Raw genomic sequence first — 21784 nt, 5'->3', positions numbered from 1 at the left:
ATACAAATGCACATACATGGAGTATTCACCATTGAAAATGGATGTAATAACAGTAATATGAACAAAGTGTTTAGTAAATTACAGTCTAAGGATGAGCAATTGATTCTAAACTAACCAAATTTGTTGCAAATTTCAAAAAAATTTGTTTGCAACACAAATCTAAAGCTTTTCTGATTCACTTTGGACAAATCACGTAAAATGGCACACAGCACCTTTTTACTGCACATGTTGGCAGACGAAACCATGTAGGAGGAAAAGAAGGATAGTCACATGACATTGGGAGGAAGTGGGGGAGGGTTTGACTTGATTGGCCCAAAGGCTGACAGAAAGCCTGGATTAATCAATTAGGAGGGCAGCATGCAGGGAGGTGCTTGTGCAGAGCGAGCAGGACATCATTCTGCATTGTACTTCTGACCTGGAAAGAAACTAAGAGTCTGTTGCAGACATAACACACTGATGTACTGTATAAGAAGATTATAGGGAGAGAATAGGAGATCTATTTGGAAATTTAGGGTATATTAAAGGGGTTGTCCTGGTTCAGAGCTGAACCCAGACATATCCCTATCTTCCCCCACTCAGTCCCTCTGACATGAGCATCAGAAAATATTATGCTTTGAGTACTCAGATACTGTAACTTTGACCGAGGTCTCAGACCTTAAATAGCCTGTTTGGGTTAAAGGAGTTCACTGGGAATAAGAAAATGAAAATACTTAAATATTACTTTATTATAAATATAGTCTCAAATACCTTTCATTATTTATAATGGCTCGTTTTGTCTGGGGAGCAATCATCAGGGGAAACAAAATGGCAGCTGTCCCATTAGTTCACACAAAACCTGTCCTAATCACACATGAGGACAAGTTACTTTACAACACTAAGGTAAAGAGCTGCCTCATCCTCCTCCTACTCTCTACTTGTCAGGGATTATGATCATGATTACAGATGATAAGAACTTAAGCTGAATCTCTGGGGAATTTAGTTCATGAGGAGACATGAAGTACAGAGAGGATTGATAGGACAGGCTGTGGTAATGTGTTGCCCAAACCCAAACAGGCTATTTAAGGTCTGAGACCTCGGTCAAAGTTACAGTATCTGAGTACTCAAAGCATAATATGTACTGATGCTCATGTCAGAGGGACTGAGTGGGGGAAGATAGGGATATGTCTGGGTTCAGCTATGAACCAGGACAACCCCTTTAATATACTCTAAATTTCCTATTCTCTCTCTATAATCTTCTTATACAGTACAATCAGTGTGTTATGTCTGCAACAGACTCTTAGTTTCTTTCCAGGTCAGAAGTACAATGCAGAATGATGTCCTGCTCGCTCTGCACAAGCACCTCCCTGCATGGAGACTGTAAACAAGTGCTGCTGCTCATTAGCCACACTTCAACCTCCTCTCATGTCTCCTCATCATCTCCATTCCCACAGATATTCACCTGTATTCAGGATCATGATTCCTGACAAGCAGAGCAGAGAGGACAATGAGGCAGCACTATAATATTTAAGTATTTTCATTTTTTTAATTCCTGGAGAACCCCTTTAAGGCTTGTTCACAATCATCGTTAGGAAAGGCCTATTGTAAATTGTCACTAGTGTGCAATGTGTTTGTGGAAGGGGATGGATTTAGGACATTGAATTGCACTTCTGTCTTTAAATTACTTTTTTTTAGTACTTTTCAATAATCTGTGTGTACCAAACCTGTGACTTCATTTAGTAAGCCTGTGACTTTTCATTTATATTAAACTGGCTACTTTTAATTTTATAGGCCTTATAATAAAATCATTGGAAGAATGCAAAACGGAAGACCCAGGCTTCGTCATCCGAGATTGTCAATGTGTTTAGTAGCAGCAGTAGTAGCGCCACCAGCCAACCAGTCAGTAGTAATAGTAGTGGCTGTTGTAGTCATGGTGGTGGCGGTAGCGGCAGTGGTAACGTCAGTAAAGGTCAGAGCACATGCAGAGCAGGGAAGCAGGAGAGGGGCTAAGGGCCAGATATGTTTTTTTGTGGTCAGCTCAGGAACTGGTGATGCTGCTGATACTGTGGGTGCAGGCTGAAAACATGTCAGACCTAGACCAAGCTTGGCTGCCTCAAGCTGGTTCTTCTCCTTCTCAGATTCCTCCTCCTTGTCCTCTGCTCCTTAGTGAGACATCCATAACGGAATATGTAGCCCTCAGTATACTATTCTCAATCAGCAATTAGCTTATGTACAAGCTGAACTCCTACATGGCCAAGTTGACGGTAGTGCAGTTGCTGCCGCAACACTTAATTCTGGTAAACGTGACACACTTCTGCGCCTTCACCTCAATTTTATTTTACTTCTTGCCAGCATTCTGATAAAATGGTCTTGTTCAGCAAATGTCTTGTAGTTCCGCGTCTTCTCCCAAATTCGGTGCTATAGTCACTGTCAGACTTCTCCTCTGTTCTGTGGTCAGTCATTGATAATAAAATATATGGCTAGAAAAGAACTCTACAAGCCCAGCAAACCAGTTTGGCTGTATTTACCCACATGTCGTCACTAGGACTTTAAGCCAGGCAGACTTGAGTAAAAATTGTCTCATTGTTCCACAAATGCGGCGCACTGGCTACAGAAACCAGTTTAGTTTGCCATGTCCAAAATAAAAACCACGCTGCTCCTGATTACTCTGAGCAAACCATTCCAGGGTGGATACCACATAAACTCCAAGACCTTTTTTCGTAATAGTCAATTACACAGGTACTTCTTCCCAGTTCTACATTATAATTTAAAATGGCTAAAAATACAAGCATATCAAGATAAAATCATCGATCTTTCATCATTCGGCTGAACAATTAAGTTCAGTCATACCTCGACAGTGCCCTTTCTCCGGCACATTCCTTGACCCTATGGACTTTTGGTCTGACAGGTGTCCTTTAAACTTGTCTAGTCAATATGTAAATGTGGTGCACTTCTGCGCTTTCACCATAATTTAATTCTGCTGTATGATATTCAATTTTTTTAATCAGAAAAATTGTTTAAAAATGTCTCATTCTTTAAATGACTGTGGCCTTTCTCCAGCGCATACTGTGTTCCCTGACCCCATGGAACATCTGGGGGAGGCAGACTGGAATAGTGGCCCGAAATGGCCACTATTGCACAGCATCCGGTGTCATCGCAGAGAGGGTTTTTAGCACGGCAGGGGGTGTTTTGATACCCAGATGGACGAAGTTGGCAGGTGACCGTGTACGAAACATCACTTTTGTCAAAATAAATGAGGCATGGGTCTGTGAGGATTTTCACACTCCCATTGCTAAGGCTGATGAATAGATCTGCTCTTGCTGACAGTGCCCCTGCTGCGGTCTGCCTGCCTAACATCACGTTCTGTACCATATGCCATCATATTCTGTACCATATGCCATCATGTTCTGTACCATATGGCATGATGGTGCCGATGCCGCCATAGTGCCACTCTGCTGTCTGCTTGTCTATCATGTTCTGTACCACATGGCTGCTGCTGGGGCTGTTGTGATTAGGACACTGTCAGGTGCGATCGGCAGTAAGCATAGGACATGCTCTATCTTTTTGCGGAGCTGCTGACCCAAAATCGGGGCCGCGCTCCGCAATTGCGGCTGCAGACAGCACACTGTGTGCTGTCCGCATCCATTCCGTCCCCATAGAGAATGAATGGGTCCGCACCCATTCCGCAAAATTGCGGAAAGGATGCGGACCCATTTTGCGGACATGTGAATGGAGCCTTAGCCATAGCTAACATAGACAGATTGTAAAATACATACTGGGACCTGCTTATACTGGAGTGAGTGAGGTTGGCAGTGGGACGCTCACTCTACCTGGGCTTCGGTCCTGGGCTTCCATAGCCCACAGCTGCGGGTCACATGGGTCATTAGAGCCTAATTCAAAGCTCAGTGTAGAGCTGAGCAGTGTGGCCATACCTTGAGAAGCTGACTGCTGAACTGCAGAAGGTATTGCATGTGCCACCCAATACTTTCCATTTGTACCTGTGGGCCGGGTAGCTGGTCCCACGTATAGTCAGGGACTGTCTTGTTGTATTAGGTACTTGCTCAGCCGAGCAGGGTTTGTTTGTTAAAGCCTTTTTGTTGAGGATATGCTTATGTTTAAATAAGTGTGAAATAAATAAAAACACTTAAATCGGACATTATCCTGTCTGTGTCCCTGCTTCCTGCACAGCTACCAAGTGTCTACCAGAGCGACCCCCCACAATAAATAAAAGATAGAACAATTCCAATATATTTACCCCAATACTGCCCTGTTATCCGCCCCATTACGGCTCATCCTTCTCTCCTTTCCTACTGAGTTTTGCTTCCTGTGAGTATCAGTGTGCGCCCCCCCCCCTCCCTCCCTCTATTGTAATAATTCGTTGGTGGCACAGTGTGCGCCCCCCATCGGCCCCCCTCCCTCTATAGCATTAACAACATTGGTGGCCAGTGTGCGGCCTCCCATCTCCACCCCCCCCCCATCATTGGTGGCAGCGGAGTTCCGATCGGAGTCCCAGTTTAATCGCTGGGCCTCCGATCGGTAACCATGGCAACCAGGACGCTACTACAGTCCTGGTTGCCATGGTTACTTAGCAATAGTACAATAGTAGAAGATTGATACTTACCGGCTGCTGCGATGTTCGTGTCTGGCCGGGAGCTCCACCTACTGGTAAGTGACAGGTCTGTGCGGCGCATTGCTAAATGAACTGTCACTTACCAGTAGGAGGAGCTCCCGGCCGGAAGCAGACATCGCAGCTCCCAGGTAAGTATGAATCTTTTACTATTGTACTATTGCTAGTAACCCGCTGCCACCAATGATCGGGGGGGGTGGTGGGGGGGAGATGGGAGGCCGCACACTGGCCACCAATGTTGTTAATGCTATAGAGGGAGGGGGGGCCGATGGGGGGCGCACACTGTGCCACCAACGATTTATTACAATAGAGGGAGGAAGGGGGGGGGGGCGCACACTGTGCCACCAACGATTTATTACAATAGAGGGAGGAAGGATGGGGGGTGCACACTGTGCCACCAACGATTTATTACAATAGAGGGAGGAAGGGGGGGGGGCGCACACTGTGCCACCAACGAATTATTACAATAGAGGGAGGAAGGGGGGGGGCGGGGGGGCGCACACTGTGCCACCAACGAATTATTACAATAGAGGGAGAAAGGGGGGGGGGGGGCGCACTGGCCACCAATGATATTCAAACTGGGGAGGGGGGGGGTCTGCCCCCTGCTGCCTGGCAGCCCTGATCTCTTACAGGGGGATATGATAGTACAATTAACCCCTTCAGGTGCGGCACCTGAGGGGTTAATTGTGCTGATCACGGCCCCCTGTAAGAGATCGGATGCTGCTAGGCAGCAGGGGGCAGTCATGTACACAGTTTGTAGTATATTCTAACTAGAAGCGTCCCCATCACCATGGGAACGCCTCTGTGTTAGAATATACTGTCGGAAATGAGGTTTCACGATCTAACTCATATCCGACAGTATATTCTAACATAGAGGCGTTCCCATGGTGATGGGGACGCTTCAAGTTAAAATATACCATCGGATTGGAGAAAACTCCGATCCGATGGTATAAAAGGGACTCCAGACTTTACATTGAAAGTCAATGGGGACGGATCCGTTTGAAATGGCACCATATTGTGTCAACGTCAAACGGATCCGTCCCCATTGACTTGCATTGTAATTCAGGACGGATCCGTTTGGCTCCGCACGGCCAGGCGGACACCAAAACGACTTTTTTTTCATGTCCGTGGATCCTCCAAAAATCAAGGAAGACCCACGGACGAAAAAACGGTCACGGATCATGGACCTACGGACCCCGTTTTTGCGGACCGTGAAAAAAAACGTCCGTGTGCATGAGGCCTAAGGGTTATATAGATCCCTGACCTTTATATGAATTTTGGGGTACTCCATATGGACGTATGTTCCCTTTTTGTAATGAAAGATTTGCCCACAAATATTATTTAGGGTATGCCCTGGTTATAGTTGCATAATCCTACCATTAACATGAAGTCTGGAGAATTTGAGAAAAGAGGTTCTAACTGTCCTGTATATTATAGATTTTAGTGATGTCTTTGTTAAAGAGGACCGTTCATGCGATTTTATTAAGGGAGATATATACCTGTACTTGCGGGTCTGATGCTGCCACCCTGCTTGATTTTTTAAAATATGCCTCCTATGCCCTGCTGTGCACCGCCGGATTTCTCCCACTCAGTATACTAATACTGAGCATCGGAGCAATGAGGAGCAGACTGAGTCTTTCTCCGTGGGCGTCTCCTTCTCCCCTGGCTGTAGTGCTGTCCAATCACATTTTTTTCTCCCTGGCTGTGATGCTCTGAGCTGCGATTGGACAGTGCTACAGCCAGGGGTGAAGGAAACGCCCACGGTGAAAGAATCAGTCTCCTCCTCATTGCTCCGATGCTCAGTATTAGCATAATGAGCGGGAGAAATCCGGCGGGGCACAGCAGGGCATAGGAGGCATGTTTTAAAAAATCAAGCAGGGTGGCAGCATCAGCGGGGGGTACAGGTATATATCTCCCTTAATTTGTCAGGTTCTGATGTCCTTGTAGTGGCCCAGAAGGACACTACCACTACTACATTCTTATTGCAAGTCTGTATTAGTTTGTACCACCATCATTGTTTTATATGCATAAACTGTTATGTTCATGTACTGTGCCTGGTTCACCAGCAGAAGGCAGGGTATCTGGCAGAGAGTACCTTTAAACAGAATGGAATTGACCATTCCATTCTCCCCCTTTTTGGGCAGAAGTGGGCTCGTCCTACTTCCTACTGCGGGAAGGGTTGCAGGAAGCTATAGATAGTTGTGAGTTGGAAGGAGAGTAGACATGGCGCAGTGAGGATAGCAACCTGCAGCAGGAGTCTTCCAGGGGAAGCAGTTTGTAAAGCACCATCACTCCTTTCAGTTCATACAATGAGTATTACTAGGGGGTCAACAGCCAAAGGCACCCCACTCACCAGTACCAGAACTGCTAGAAAGTCCAGAAACCAGACTGAAGCCAGAGAATAGCACAGCAGAGATATAAAGCAAAGTATTCAAGTTTACCTGCCAGTTTACCCTTTGCCTGCTGGAGCCAAGAGAAAGATCAAGTATGTTTTTGATGACACAAGTTTATTGCAAGTTTATTCAAGTAAAAACCGTTGAACTTTACCAAGTCTTGACTCTTACTCCACCAACTACAACTCCTTTGTTGCTACAGAGCCTAACCCCAGGAAGTGACAGTATCCAGGTCGGAGCACTGTGACGCAAAATATTAGGGCCGCAACATACCACACTGCATTCCTGAACACTGGGACCTGATCGGTCCTTGGGGGTGACACGTTGCTCCCTTCCTCCCCATAGACCATATGATTTTGCCATAGAACTGATACCTGGTGCCAAGTACCCTAGATATAGTAACATAGTACATAAGGCCGAAAAAAGACATTTGTCCATCCAGTTCGGCCTGTTATCCTGCAAGTTGATCCAGAGGAAGGCCAAAAAAAAACCCTGTGAGGTAGAAGCCAATTTTCCCCACTTTAGGGGAATAAAAAATTCCTTCCCGACTGCAATCAGGCAAACAGAATAACTCCCTGGATCAAAGACCCCTCTCTAGTAGCTATAGCCTGTAATATTATTACGCTCCAGAAATACATCCAGGCCCCTCTTGAATTCCTTTATTGTACTCACCATCACCACCTCCTCAGGCAGAGAGTTCCATAGTCTCACTGCTCTTACCGTAAAGAATCCTTTTCTATGTTTGTGTACAAACCTTCTTTCCTCCAGACGCAGAGGATGTCCCCTCGTCACAGTCACAGTCCTGGGGATAAATAGATGATTGGATAGATCTCTGTACTGACCCCTGATATATTTATACATATTAATTAGATCTCCCCTCAGTCGTCTTTTTTCTAAAGTGAATAACCCTAATTTTGATAATCTTTCAGGGTACTGTAGTTGCCCCATTCCAGTTATTACTTTAGTTGCCCTCCTCTGGACCTTCTCCAGCTCTGCTATGTCTGCCTTGTTTACAGGAGCCCAGAACTGTACACAGTACTCCATGTGTGGTCTGACTAGCGATTTGTAAAGTGGTAGGACTATGTTCTTATCAAGGGCATCTATGCCCCTTTTGATGCAACCCATTATCTTATTGGCCTTGGCAGCAGCTGCCTAACACTGGTTTTTGCAGCTTAGTTTGCTGTTTATTAAAATTCCTAGATCCTTTTCCATGTCAGTGTTACCGAGTGTTTTATCATTTAGTATGCACGGGTGACTTGCATTATTCCTTCCAATGTGCATAACTTTACATTTGTCAATGTTAAACCTCATCTGCCCAAGCCTCCAATCTATCCAGATCCCTCTGTAGTAGTATACTGTCCTCTTCAGTGTAAATTACTTTACACAGTTTAGTGTCATCTGCGAAAATGTATACTTTACTATGCAAGCCTTCTACAAGATCATTAATAAATATATTGAAGAGAATAGGGCCCAATACTGACCCCTAAAGGTAGCCCACTAGTGACAGTGACCCAATCTGAGTGTGTACCGTTAATAACCACCCTCTGTTTTCTATCATTGAGCCAGTTACTTACCCACTTACAGACGTTTTCTCCCAGTCCGAGCATTCTCATTTTATATACTAACCTTTTATGTGGTACAGTGTCAAAGGCTTTGGAGAAGTCCAGATATACGACATCCATTGATTCGATGCTGTCAAGTCTAGAACATACCTCCTCATAGAAACTGATTAAATTAGTTTTGCATGACCGATCCCTCACGAAGCCATGCTGATATGGCGTTATTTGCTTATTTCCGTTGAGATGCTCTAAGATAGCATCTCTCAGAAAACCTTCAAACAGTTTACCCACAACAGATGTTAAACTTACCGGCCTATAGTTTCCAGGCTCTGTTTTTGGACCCTTTTTGAATATTGGCACCACATTTGCCATGCACCAATCCTGTGGGACATTCCCTGTCAGTATAGAGTCCGCAAATATCAGAAATAAGGGTCTGGCTATGACATTACTTAATTCCCTAAGGATACGGGGGTGTATGCCATCCGGTCCTGGCGATTTATCTATTTTAATCTTTTTAAGTCGCTGATGTACTTCTTCCTGGGTCAGACAGGACACTTTTAATGAGGAATTTATTTTTACATTCTGCATGTCATCTGACAGTTTATTTTCCTCAGTGAATACATTGGAGAAAAAAATATTTAACAGCTTTGCTTTCTCCTCGTCGCTCTCTGCGACCCTGCCCTCATTACTCTTTAAAGGGTTTCTATCACTTCGTTTCACCTATTTAGCTTTCAGACACTAGCGATCCGCTAGTGTCTGCTTTATCTAACCATCCTAATATAACTGTTTATTGGGCAGCCGTTTAGCTAAAAAAATAACTTATATAGATATGCAAATGAGCCTCTAGGTGCTATGGGGGCGTGATTAGCACCTAGAGGCTCCGTCTACCTTAACAAACTGCCGCCGCCCAGCGCGTCCCTCCAGCCCGCCCATCTCCTCCGGAATGCGATGCTCCTTGTATTCGGCGCATGCGCAGTGAATGTCTGATCGCTTCCCTGCTCAGACATCTCCACTGCGCCTGCGCCGATGACGTCATAGTGCTCCGAGGAACAGGCGCAGTGGAGATGTCTGAGCAGGGAAGCGATCAGACATTCACTGCGCATGCGCCGAATACGAGGAGCATCGCATTCCGGAGGAGATGGGCGGGCTGGAGGGACGCGCTGGGCGGCGGCAGTTTGTTAAGGTAGACGGAGCCTCTAGGTGCTAATCACGCCCCTATAGCACCTAGAGGCTCATTTGCATATCTATATAAGTTATTTTTTTAGCTAAACGGCAGGACAATAAGCTCTTATATTAGGATGGTTAGATAAAGCAGACACTAGCGGATCGCTAGTGTCTGAAAGCTAAATAGGTGAAACAAAGTGATAGAAACCCTTTAAACGGCCGACACCTTCAGATTGATACTTTTTAACATTTATATAATTGAAGAACATTTTAGGGTTAGTTTTACTCTCTTTGGCAATTAATCTCTCGGTCTCTAGTTTGGCCACTTTTATTTGTTTTTTACATGTTCTATTTTTTTCCTTATAGTTTTTCAGTGCTTCCGTGCTACCGTCCTGTTTTAGTGATTTATATGCTTTCTTTTTGTCATTTATTGCTTTCTTTACAGTTCTATTTATCCACTTTGGTTTCTTTTTGTCCCTTAACCTTTTATTCCCATACAGTATGTACCTCTCACAATGAGATTTTAAGATGTTTTTAAAAGATATCCCATTTTGTGGCTGTATTTTTATTTTTGAGGACTTTGTCCCAGTTAGTTAGGCCTATGGCCTCTCTTAGTTGGCTAAATTTAGCTTTTTTGAAGTTTGGTATTTTTGTTCCTCCCTGTAGAAACGCTCTTTTGAATGATAATTGGAAGGTTATTACTTTATGGTCACTATTTCCCAGGTGTCCACCAACCTGCACGCCTGTTGTTCTGTCAGGCCTATTGGTTAATACTAAGTCCAGTATGGCCGTCCCTCTAGTCGGGTCCTGAACCAGTTGGGAGAGGTAATTGTCTTTGGTTATTGCCAAGAACCTGTTTCCCTTATGAGATATACAGGTTTCACTTTCCCAGTCTATATCTGGGTAGTTGAAGTCCCCCATAATAACCACCTCATTATGATTTGCCGCCTGGTCTATCTCGTTTAGTAGTAGATTTTCTGTGGACTCTGGTATATTAGGTGGTTTATAGTAAACTCCTATTAGTAATTTATTATTGTTTTTGCCTCCATGTATCTCTACCCACAGTGACTCCACATGTTCATGTCCCTCACTTATATATTCCCGGAGTGTGGGCTTTAGACAAGACTTTACATAAAGGCAAACCCCTCCCCCTCTCCGGTTTTGATGATCCTTTCTAAACAGACTGTAACCTTCTACATTAACTGCCCAGTGATAGCTATCCTCCAGCCATGTCTCAGTTATTCCCACTATGTCATAGTCCTCCTCACACATCACTAATTCCAGCTCCCCAGTTTTATTAGTCAGGCTTCTGGCATTAGTATACATACATTTGAGAGGTTTATGTATATTTTTTACACTACACCTTTCCTTCTGAACTGTTCTAGTCCCTCCTTCCATTCCTCCCACAGTCCCACTACCTTGCCCCCGGTCTCTATCTGCACTATCTTCCCCTCCTATAGTGTAATTTCCCTCCCCCAGTCCCTAGTTTATACACTCCTCCATCCTTCTAGCCATCTTTCTCCCCAGCACAGCTGCCCCTTTCCCATTGAGGTGCAGCCCGTCCCTACGATAGAGCTTGTAGCCGATAGAGAAGTCGGCCCAGTTCTCCAGAGACCCAAAACCCTCCTTCCTACACCAGTTCTTGAGCCACTTGTTAATCTCCCTAATCTCCCACTGCCTTTCTTGTGTGGCTCGTGGTACAAGCAGTATTTCGGAAAATGCTACCTTTGAGGTCCTTGCCCTAAGCTTTTGACCTAAATCCCTGATATCATTTTTAAGGACTCTCCACCTACCTCTAACTTTGTCATTGGTTCCGATATGGACCATGACCACTGCATCTTCTCCAGCCCCTCCCAGTAATCTGTCAACCCGATCCAGAATGTGTCGAACTCTAGCACCAGGAAGACAGCACACTGTTCGGCGATCGCGGTCTTTGTGACAGATTGCCCTATCTGTTCCCCCCAATAATGGAGTCTCCCACTACCAGCACCTGTCTGGCCTGCCCTGCTTACTGGAGCTGACATTCCCCTGACTGGCACAGGAAGTGTCCGGCTGCAGCAGTGCCGTCCCTGGACTGACATCCCCCTCATCTGCCAAACGTGCAAACTTGTTGGGGTGTGTCAGATCAGGGCTAGCCTCCCTGGCACTCTTCCCTCTACCCCGCTTTCTAACTGTTACCCAGCTAGCTACCTCACTTTCCTCAGCCTTCTCTCTGTCACCCTCCCCCTCATCTACCCCAAAGAGTGCTTGTTCGGTGAGAAGCAAACTCTTTTGCAAATTGTCAATGCCTCTCAGTGTTGCAACTTGCCCATTTAGAGACTCGATTTGCGATTCCAGACGGTTAATTTGCTCACATCTTGAACAAAGATATACACCCTCGAACGGCTGTTCCAGGACTGCATACATCATGCAAGATGTGCACTGGACTGCGTTGTCAATTGTGCAACACATACTAAATGGGGATTACAATAGTAAAAAAGTAAAACAGTAAATATGATTTAGAATTAGACCCTGTCTGCTGTAGTTGAAGGACTACCTAGAATTAAAAATATTGAAGGACTACCTAGAATAAAAAATATTGAAAAAGTATGTGTTTAGGGTCCAAGAGGTACAATTTTTAGGATATATACTTACTCCAAAGGCTTTTTGCATAGATCCAGCTAAGGTCCTTGGTTTTGATAATTATTATCAAACGTTTATAAGGAATTTCTCAGTCATTGCGAAACACCATACTGATTTGACCAAGGAGGGGTCATTGGCCATAATAGCATTTGACACTCCATGTTAGTACAACCAGATAAGTGTAGACCTTTCTTTGCCTCTGAGGTTGGAGTTGTGTTGTTCCAGTGCACTTATTCACTCACTTAGCTCAGACCTTGTGCCTTCTTTTCCCCAAAATTTTGTCTGATGGAGAAAAATTATGATGTCAGTAATTGAGAGCTTCTGGCCATTAAGTGGGCTTTTGAAGAATGACAACATTTTTTGGAGGGAGCTCAACACCAAACAACAATTCTTACCAACCATAAGAACCTTACATTCTTAGAATCATCTAATCGATTAAATCCTAGGCAGGTTCGTTGGGCATTGTTTTTCACCCATTTTTATTTTGTAATTTCTTTCAGGCTGTGGGTCAAAGAATATACCTATATTATCAGAAGGTATAGTAATTTCCGTTATTTCCTCTGAGTTAGCATCAGAAATTAGATCCAATCCGGATTGGGTGCCAGAAGATCATCCTTACAGTAAATAGTTTGTTCCCATTCAATTCTGTCTCCTGAGTGAATTACATGACTCTGTTGTTAATGGACATCCAGGGATGTCAAATGCTAAAACATTAGTTTCCAGATATTACTGGTAGCTTTCAATGGCTAGGGATATTTCTGCCTATGTGTCAGCTTGTAAGACAAGTGTGAGGTAAAAAAAAAAAAAATCAGGAACTTGACCTGCTGGGGAACTTTGTCCATTGCCCATCTCAAAAAAGCCTTGGTCTCATTTGTCTATGGATTTTTTAACTGATTTACTACCTTCACAGTTAAAGACTGTAATTTGGGTAGCAGTGAATAGATTTAGTAAACTGTCTCATTTTGCTCCACTTAAAAGAAAATTACCTAATGCCAAAGAATTATCTTCTCTTTTCAATAATGTTAAGTTACTTGGGGTTCCGAAGGGTATTGTATCTGATCGCAGGGTGCAATATATTTCAAAATTCTGAAGATCTTTTTGATCTAAACATGGGTTGACTGTATATTTTTATAGAAACATAAAAAACTAATGGCAGAAAAAGACCACCTGGTCAATCTAGTCTGCCCTTATATTATTTCTTTTTTATCTTAGGATAGACTTTTTTTCCAAGGCATGTTTAAATTCACTTTCTGTACAGTCGTGACCAAAAGTTTTGAGAATGACAAAAATATTAGTTTTCACAAAGTTTGCTGCTAAACTGCATTTAGATCTTTGTTTCAGTTGTTTCTGTGATGTAGTGAAATAAATATAATTACTCGCACTTCATTTCAAAGGCTTTTATCGACAATTACATGACATTTATGCAAAGAGTCAGTATTTGCAGTGTTGGCCCTTCTTTTTCAGGACCTCTGCAATTCGACTGGGCATGCTCTCAATCAACTTCTGGGCCAATTCCTGACTGATAGCAATCCATTCTTTCATAATCACTTCTTGGAGTTTGTCAGAATTAGTGGGTTTTTGTTTGTCCACCCGCCTCTTGAGGATTGACCACAAGTTCTCAATGGGATTAAGATCTGGGGAGTTTCCAGGCCATGGACCCAAAATGTCAACGTTTTGGTCCCCGAGCCACTTAGTTATCACTTTTGCCTTATGGCATGGTGCTCCATCGTGCTGGAAAATGCATTGTTCTTCACCAAACTGTTGTTGGATTGTTGGAAGAAGTTGCTGTTGGAGGGTGTTTTGGTACCATTCTTTATTCATGGCTGTGTTTTTGGGCAAAATTGTGAGTGAGCCCACTCCCTTGGATGAGAAGCAACCTCACACATGAATGGTCTCATGGTGCTTTACTGTTGGCATGACACAGGACTGATGGTAGCACTCACCTTTTCTTCTCCGGACAAGCCTTTTTCCAGATGCCCCAAACAATCGGAAAGAGGCTTCATCGGAGAATATGACTTTGCCCCAGTCCTCAGCAGTCCATTCACCATACTTTCTGCAGAAGATCAATCTGTCCCTGATGTTTTTTTTTTTTAGAGAAGTGGCTTCTTTGCTGCCCTTCTTGACACCAGGCCATCTTCCAAAAGTCTTCGCCTCACTGTGCGTGCAGATGCGCTCACACCTGCCTGCTGCCATTCCTGAGCAAGCTCTGCACTGGTGGCACTCCGATCCCGCAGCTGAATCCTCTTTAGAAGATGATCCTGGCGCTTGCTGGACTTTCTTGGACGCCCTGAAGCCTTCTTAACAAGAATTGAACCTCTTTCCTTGAAGTTCTTGATGATCCTATAAATTGTTGATTGAGGTGCAATCTTAGTAGCCACAATATCCTTGCCTGTGAAGCCATTTTTATGCAACGCAATGATGGCTGCACGCGTTTCTTTGCAGGTCACCATGGTTAACAATGGAAGAACAATGATTTCAAGCATCACCCTCCTTTTAACATGTCAAGTCTGCCATTTTAACCCAATCAGCCTGACATAATGATCTCCAGCCTTGTGCTCGTCAACATTCTCACCTGAGTTAACAAGACTATTACTGAAATGATCTCAGCAGGTCCTTTAATGACAGCAATGAAATGCAGTGGAAAGTTTTTTTTGTGATTAAGTTAATTTTCATGGCAAAGAAGGACTATGCAATTCATCTGATCACTCTTCATAACATTCTGGAGTATATGCAAATTGCTATTATAAAAACTTAAGCAGCAACTTTTCCAATTTCCAATATTAATGTAATTCTCTAAACTTTTGGCCACGACTGTAGATTTCCCAACCACATCTGCTGGAAGATTGTTCAAAGCTGCAACCACTCTTTCAGTAAAATAATATTTCCTGATATTGCTCCTGATCTTACCCCCAGCTAATTTCACATTGTGTCTCTTTGTTCTTGTGTTTAGCTTCTTAATGAAAACATTTCTCTCCTGAATTTTACTTAAACCTTTAACATATTTAAAAGTTTCGATCATGTCCCCCCCCCCCTTCCCTTCATTCCTCAAAGTAAGGGGGTCATTTACTATCAGATATACGCCAGTTTTCTGGCGTCTGCAACTTTCCCTCGCTAACGCTGGGTCTAAAAAGGGGGAGTGCCAGCGGCGGGGGAAGGGGACCCACACCTACATCGGGAATGGAGCGGGGAAGGTGGCGGAAGGCGCACTGCGCATGCACAGCCACCATCCATTAATTTCTATGAGGATACCGAAAATAGCCAAGCGCTGACTCAGCTATTTCCGTCTGCCCCATAGAAGTTAATGGAAGCAGTGACCACACAAGTGCGGTGCGCTCTCATTAACTTGTATGGGAAGAGTGCTTGGAGGTGACCGTACCCTGGGAAACCCCGGGGTCCTTTAGCCACCACTCTCCCTACTCCGTTCTTGATGTAGGTGCGGGTCCCAGAGGTGCCCTCACTGTCTAGGATGGAAATACCTCTTTAACTTTTCTTTTGTAATGATGGTTGCACCTGAGACACGGGTCTTTTATGACATCCTTGTCCGATAACTTTGAGGTTGAAATTGCCTCAAATTAATAGTGCTCAGTCTGGGCTCAGATTCAGTTGAACCTGAGAAGATACCAGGATATTCACGGACAGCACGGTGGCTCAGTGGTTAGCACTGGTGCCTTGATGGGATCCTAGGTTTGAATCCAAACAAGGAAAACATCTGCATGGAGTTTGTATGTTCTCCTCCCACACTCCAAAAACATCCTGATAGGGACCTTAGATTGTTAGCCCTATTGGGGACAGCTTGATGTTAATGTCTGTAAAACTCTGCGGAATATAACAGCGCTATATAAGTGCGTATAATAAATAAATAAATAAATAAATAAATATTCAGAGAGGAGGAGTTAATAATAACCAATCTCAGGGTTCCAGCTTTTCATTGGGGGACAAAGTGTTGGCTCTCCACAATTTTTTTTTTTCTATTGAAGGTACCTTCTGGGAAGATGGCTCCCTGATTTATCGGTCCATATGAAGTTACTGAAATTATGAATCCTGTGTCTTTCCGTCTTAGGGTACTTTCACACTAGCGTTTTTCTTTTCTGGCATAGAGTTCCGTCCTAGGGGCTCAATACCGGAAAATAACTGATCAGTTTTATCCCCATGCATTCTGAATGGAGAGCATTCCATTCAGGATGCATCAGGATGTCTTCAGTTCAGTCTTTTTTGACTGTTCAGGACGGAGATAATACCACAGCATGCTACGGTTTTATCTCCAGCCAAAAATCCGGAACACTTAAAAAGGAATGTATTAGTGCCGGATCCGGCATTCAAACTACCACAATGCTGGAACCGTCCGTGAAACAGAACCGTGAAAAAAAAATGCCGGATCCGTTTTTCCGGATGACACCATAAAGACGGATCCAGCATTTCAATGCATTTGTAAGACGGATCAGGATCCTGATCAGTCTTACAAATGCCATCAGTTGGCATATGTTTTGACGGATCCGGCAGGCAGTTCTGGCGACGGAACTGCCTGCCGGAGTCCTCTGCCGCAAGTGTGAAAGTACCGTAACAAGAAAAGTCAGATTGGCTAGATCAAAACTAGGAGAGTACAATCAGAGCAAAATCAGAAACCAAAGAGGCGCACAATACCAAGCGGCAGTTCATGTCAAGGTCCAATATGTCAGACGAAAGCTAATCCAAGCTGAGGTAAATCCAGGAGAAACTAACAAGCCAGTCAGTATTCAGGGATAATCTCCAAAACCAATAAGCTCCAATACCAGAACCCACATTCACATTAAGCAGACTAGTGAGGTACAGAATAGGGCTGCTTAAATCGAGTAATTCGACACAAAAAAAATTCTTGATGCTAAAAATTTGTTTGTGTCACGTGACCACGGAGCGGGAGTGAAGAGCTTGCTATTACTCCCGCTCCATGGTCTCCCGATGGCCCGCAATGCACTCAAAATACACATCCTTCCAGCAGGGGGCTTCCGGACACTCCACAGCACGTCCATGGTCCCGCGCTGACCTCCTGATGTATGCCCGCCATGACCTGACACGCTGTGTGACGTCAGGCCCAGAGCAGCGCGGAACGATGGAGTGTTGGCTGTGCCCCTGCTGGAAACGTAAGTTGTTGACACCGAGGTAGGGGGGCGCGACTAAGTCTGGGCACCCGGAGTGCACAGCGTCATAGCAACCAATGTCAGGAGGAGGGCAGGCTGGGCTTTCAAGGACCGTGCGTCTGTGATTTAACTGAAGCGTGGCTCGGCCCTAGGGGAGAGATGGCCCAAGGGGAACAGAGACAATGGCACAAGGGGGGAGAGATGATGGCACAAGGGGGAAGAGACAATGGCACAAAGGGGAAGAGATAATGGCACAAGGGAGAGTGGAGCTGATGGCACTGGGTGGGGAGAGCTGAATGCACCGGGGTGGGGGAGCTGAAGGCACTGGGGGAGTTGAGCTGATGGCACTGTGGTGGGGGTGAGCTGATGGCATTGGGGTGGGAGAGAGCTGATGGCACTGGGGGGAACGGAGCTGATGGCAATGGGGGGAACTGATACACTTGGACTGATCGCACAGGGGGGAATGAAGGGTGTTGGGGACTGATGGCAGGGGGTCTGACGAGTTTTTATGACGGAAAACAGTCTATTAATTCATTTTTTATTATTAGGTTACTTGATTAATCGTAAAAATAACTCGGTAGAATAGTCGATTGCTAAAATAATTGTTAGCTGCAGGCCTAGTACAGAAGACTTTATTCACAGGCAGCTGTGGCCAGCAGTTGCCTATTCAAATAGACCATGTGACCTGTGTCATGTGACCTGTGTGACATCATAATGCCGAACATGCCAGCATCACCTCCAATTGGCTGGGGCCGCGGGACTTACCTCCCTGGCCTGGTAACCAAGGAAACAGGACACCAGCCGAGGTGTTTACTCCCAATTACACCCACCAGCATCCTAATCATGCCAGTAACCTCCCTTTTACGATGGGCCACTGGACCATTATCTGAAGGAGCAGGTCTATTCGGATGTGTCTCATGGAAGACATCATGAATTTTGAAAGAACCTGAATTTTGCATTTCTCATTTTCTGGGAGTGTGTCTGACTCTTTGTGTGTCTTTTTCCCTTAGGTCCAGCACCTAGCTAGGAAATGACAGTCGTCCAGGTGTAGGGGTCACCTAGGAAAAATCATGCAATTAGGTAGGGACAGTGGTGCAGCTGCTGCCACCACCATCATGCCTCTGTGCTGTCTGCCTGCCTACCAGCAGGTTTTGTACCATATGGCTGCTACTGCCATCACCGCAGCTGCTATTTCCTGCTATTAATTCCCTACTGCCACTTCCATTACCTCTACTGCTACTACCATTACCAATACACAGTCGGCACTACTACACACATCTACTATTACACACATCTACTGCCTTGTGTATTCCATGCTGTGCTGCTACTGCTGCCGCTATTATTGCAGCCACATGACACTATTACAAAACCAAAACAGGCCTCAATACAACAACAAATCAGGGTATGTATATTTAACAGAACATTTACCTATAATGTTGCTCACTCACAAAGAACAAAGACATACTCAATATAGTAAAAAATATATCCACTTTATTGCATAAAAATCCATGTACACAATATATAACAATATAATAGTAATAATGAAAGGAAAACGACAGATGTATAAGGGTGCCAGAATCACCTGACCTATGCTGCTACTATCCCCAAAAGATCTACCTGTTACTACATGCATGGGTATATCCCTCAGTACGGGTAGATACCTATATCAAGTTAACTTCTAGGAAGTGTATAATAAATAACACTCCCTAATAAATATTGCCCAAAGCAATGGTACAGCATGAGCCCAGAAATAGGCAATGGGATTGAGAAAATTGGGGAAGAAATAAAGAAAACAGAAAAAAGAAAAAAAAAGAAGAAAAAAGAAAAGTAAAAAAATGAAGAGAAACCCCCCAAAAGCCACCATCCACAACCTAGTCAGGAAAGCCAATAACAGTGTTGCCACAAAATTATGTACAATACATACCACAGGACATGATTGGGGGTGTACAGAGCAGCGCAAGTCAGCAAGAATACCTCGACGCGCGTTTTGCCTCTGCTTCGTCAGGAGGTAGTGATATGTAGACCAAAGCCCCTTTTTAAATCCAAAAAAGAGGCGCCAAGTATTGATGAATTACTTACATAAATCACATCATCTGTTGTATCCTACAAAACGCATCCCCACCTGGTGATGCACACCTCAGCCAACCTATGGAGACGCCAGGCTCATCAGGAGGAGGGGTGGAACACAAGCCATGCATTCCAGCCCGCCTCCCAAGGAGACGTCTCGGCGTCTCTACGTGACCCATTGTAACCAAGCAACCCTGTAAACCAGGGGTGTCAAACTCAAATTCATCGGGGCCGCATCAGCAGTTTGGTCACCCTCAAAGGGCCGGTTGTATCTGTAGGACTATGTGTCCACTCTTTATTATCATAAATTCCCTTACGTCCTACCAGCAGCACAGATGGGGTTAACTGCCCCTGTGGACTGGTAGGACCGGCGGAATTTTTAATGAGCCCAAGACCAATAAGCGATCTTTAGCTCCCTGAAAGGGAGGAGATCGCCCCCCAGCCCACCGTGTTTTTTTCTGTCCTTTGGACAGGTGGACTGGCGTGAGGCTCCTCTTCGGGGAGCTGAAGAGTGCTGTTGGGGTCTCTCTTGTTGTTTGTTTGTTTACATTGCCTTTTTTCCCATTACTTACGCCTAATTGAGGCTATATATTTAAACAGGTGTACCATCGGGGGGGGGGGGGGCTCCCTGGCTCTTTTCCCTCTTCTTCCGCCTGGTTTTGGCGACTCAGCGGTGCCCCATTTTGCTCTTGGCCGCGTTCGTGCGGCGCCGTGGGCGCCGCCATCTTCCGGAAGTGACGCGCAGGTGCGCAACGTCACTTCCGGTTTCTCGTATGTCCGATGCGGTGGGGTTTTTCTCCTCACCGCTCGGTTGTTTTCTCCTCCATGGGCATCCTGAAGTTTCAGGATAGTTTGGGAGATGTATAAGTTAAAGCTGAGCCTATAATAAGGCTCCTTGAGGTCTCTGGGGTTGTCTCTGGAGGTCCCGCCCAGGGGGCGGGGCTTCCCCTTTTTAAACGGCCCAGAGCCGGTCATTCAGTCTCTGGTAGCATCGCTTTGACAAGCTAGCTCCAGAGTTCCCTGTGCTTGCATATTTTGCTTTGCTTTGGGTAGTTTTCTTCCAGCTCTAATTGCTTCAAGTGCTGGTGGGCACCCATATGGTCTTTTTTCCACCTCCCTGTGTGTTTGTAGGTGTTATGACCTGTCTCTTTTTCTGTTACAGTGATGGCTTCCCCTAGGGATTCTGATCAACAGCGGAAGTCCGGGGCCAAAAGAAAGCACTTGGCCTGTTACGACTGTAACACACCCTTGGACGACAACTGCCCTTACTCAAGGTGTAAAAGTTGTCGCACACACGCAACCACGGAACCCACGATGCAGGAGATGTTCCAGTGGACGAAAACCTACGTGGATGATTCCATAAAGGGAGTTGTGCGCCTTCTTAATGAGAGGCTACCTGGATCCTCCCAGACTCCCATGGAAGTGGCTGCACCGGTCAAGAGACCCACCCCCTGTTCGGTGGGGTCATCTTCTGAGGAAGAAGAACTAACTATTTGTTTTTTCCCTCCAGAGAAAACACAGAAGTTGCTGAAGTCCATCAGGTCGGGGGACCATGATGTTGACATGGGGGAGTCCTCCGATACCGCCGTCCGGACACAGTGTGTCTTTAGGGCGGATGAGACCCTTCTCTCTGTGATGCGCACAGAGTGGAGAAAGCCTGAGAAAGGTCCAGTCCTCACCAGGAAGTTCAAGCTTATGTACCCGATGGCTAAACCCTTGGTGGAATCGTGGGGTTCCATTCCCAAGGTGGACATGGCGATAGCCAAGCTGTCCAGGCGCACTCTGGTCCCTGCAGACGATGGGTCTAGTCTGCAGGACCCTCTAGATCGGAGGGCAGAGGGCACCCTTAGAAGGGGTTACGCGACGGCCGCTGCCTCCGCATCAACGTCTATTGCGGCCACTGAAGTAGCCTCCTTTCTACGCTCCAAGCTGAATCAAATTCAGACAGACGTGGACCAGAGCGTTTCCAGAGATGACATCTTGTCCGCCTTCAAGTCAGTCAATCTGGCTATGGATTTCTTGTGTGACTCCACCCAGATTCAACTAAAACTGGCAGCCAAAACAATGGCTCTGGTCTCGGCTGCCCGTAGACCACTATGGCTGAAGCCGTGGAATGCGGACAACGCGTCTAAATTTAATTTATGCGCGCTCCCTTTCGAGCCGGATAGGCTGTTCGGGGCCGAATTGGATAAGATTATGGAGGGACTCTCCTACAAGAAAGGGAAGAGTCTCCCCCAGCAGCCCTTTCGAGGACGCACCAGA

The sequence above is a fragment of the Bufo bufo genome, chromosome 4, assembly GCF_905171765.1.
Source record: "Bufo bufo chromosome 4, aBufBuf1.1, whole genome shotgun sequence".
NCBI classification, from domain to species: domain Eukaryota; kingdom Metazoa; phylum Chordata; class Amphibia; order Anura; family Bufonidae; genus Bufo; species Bufo bufo.
The sequence above is the reverse complement of the archived record's forward strand: the minus strand, read 5'-3'. Positions refer to the sequence as shown.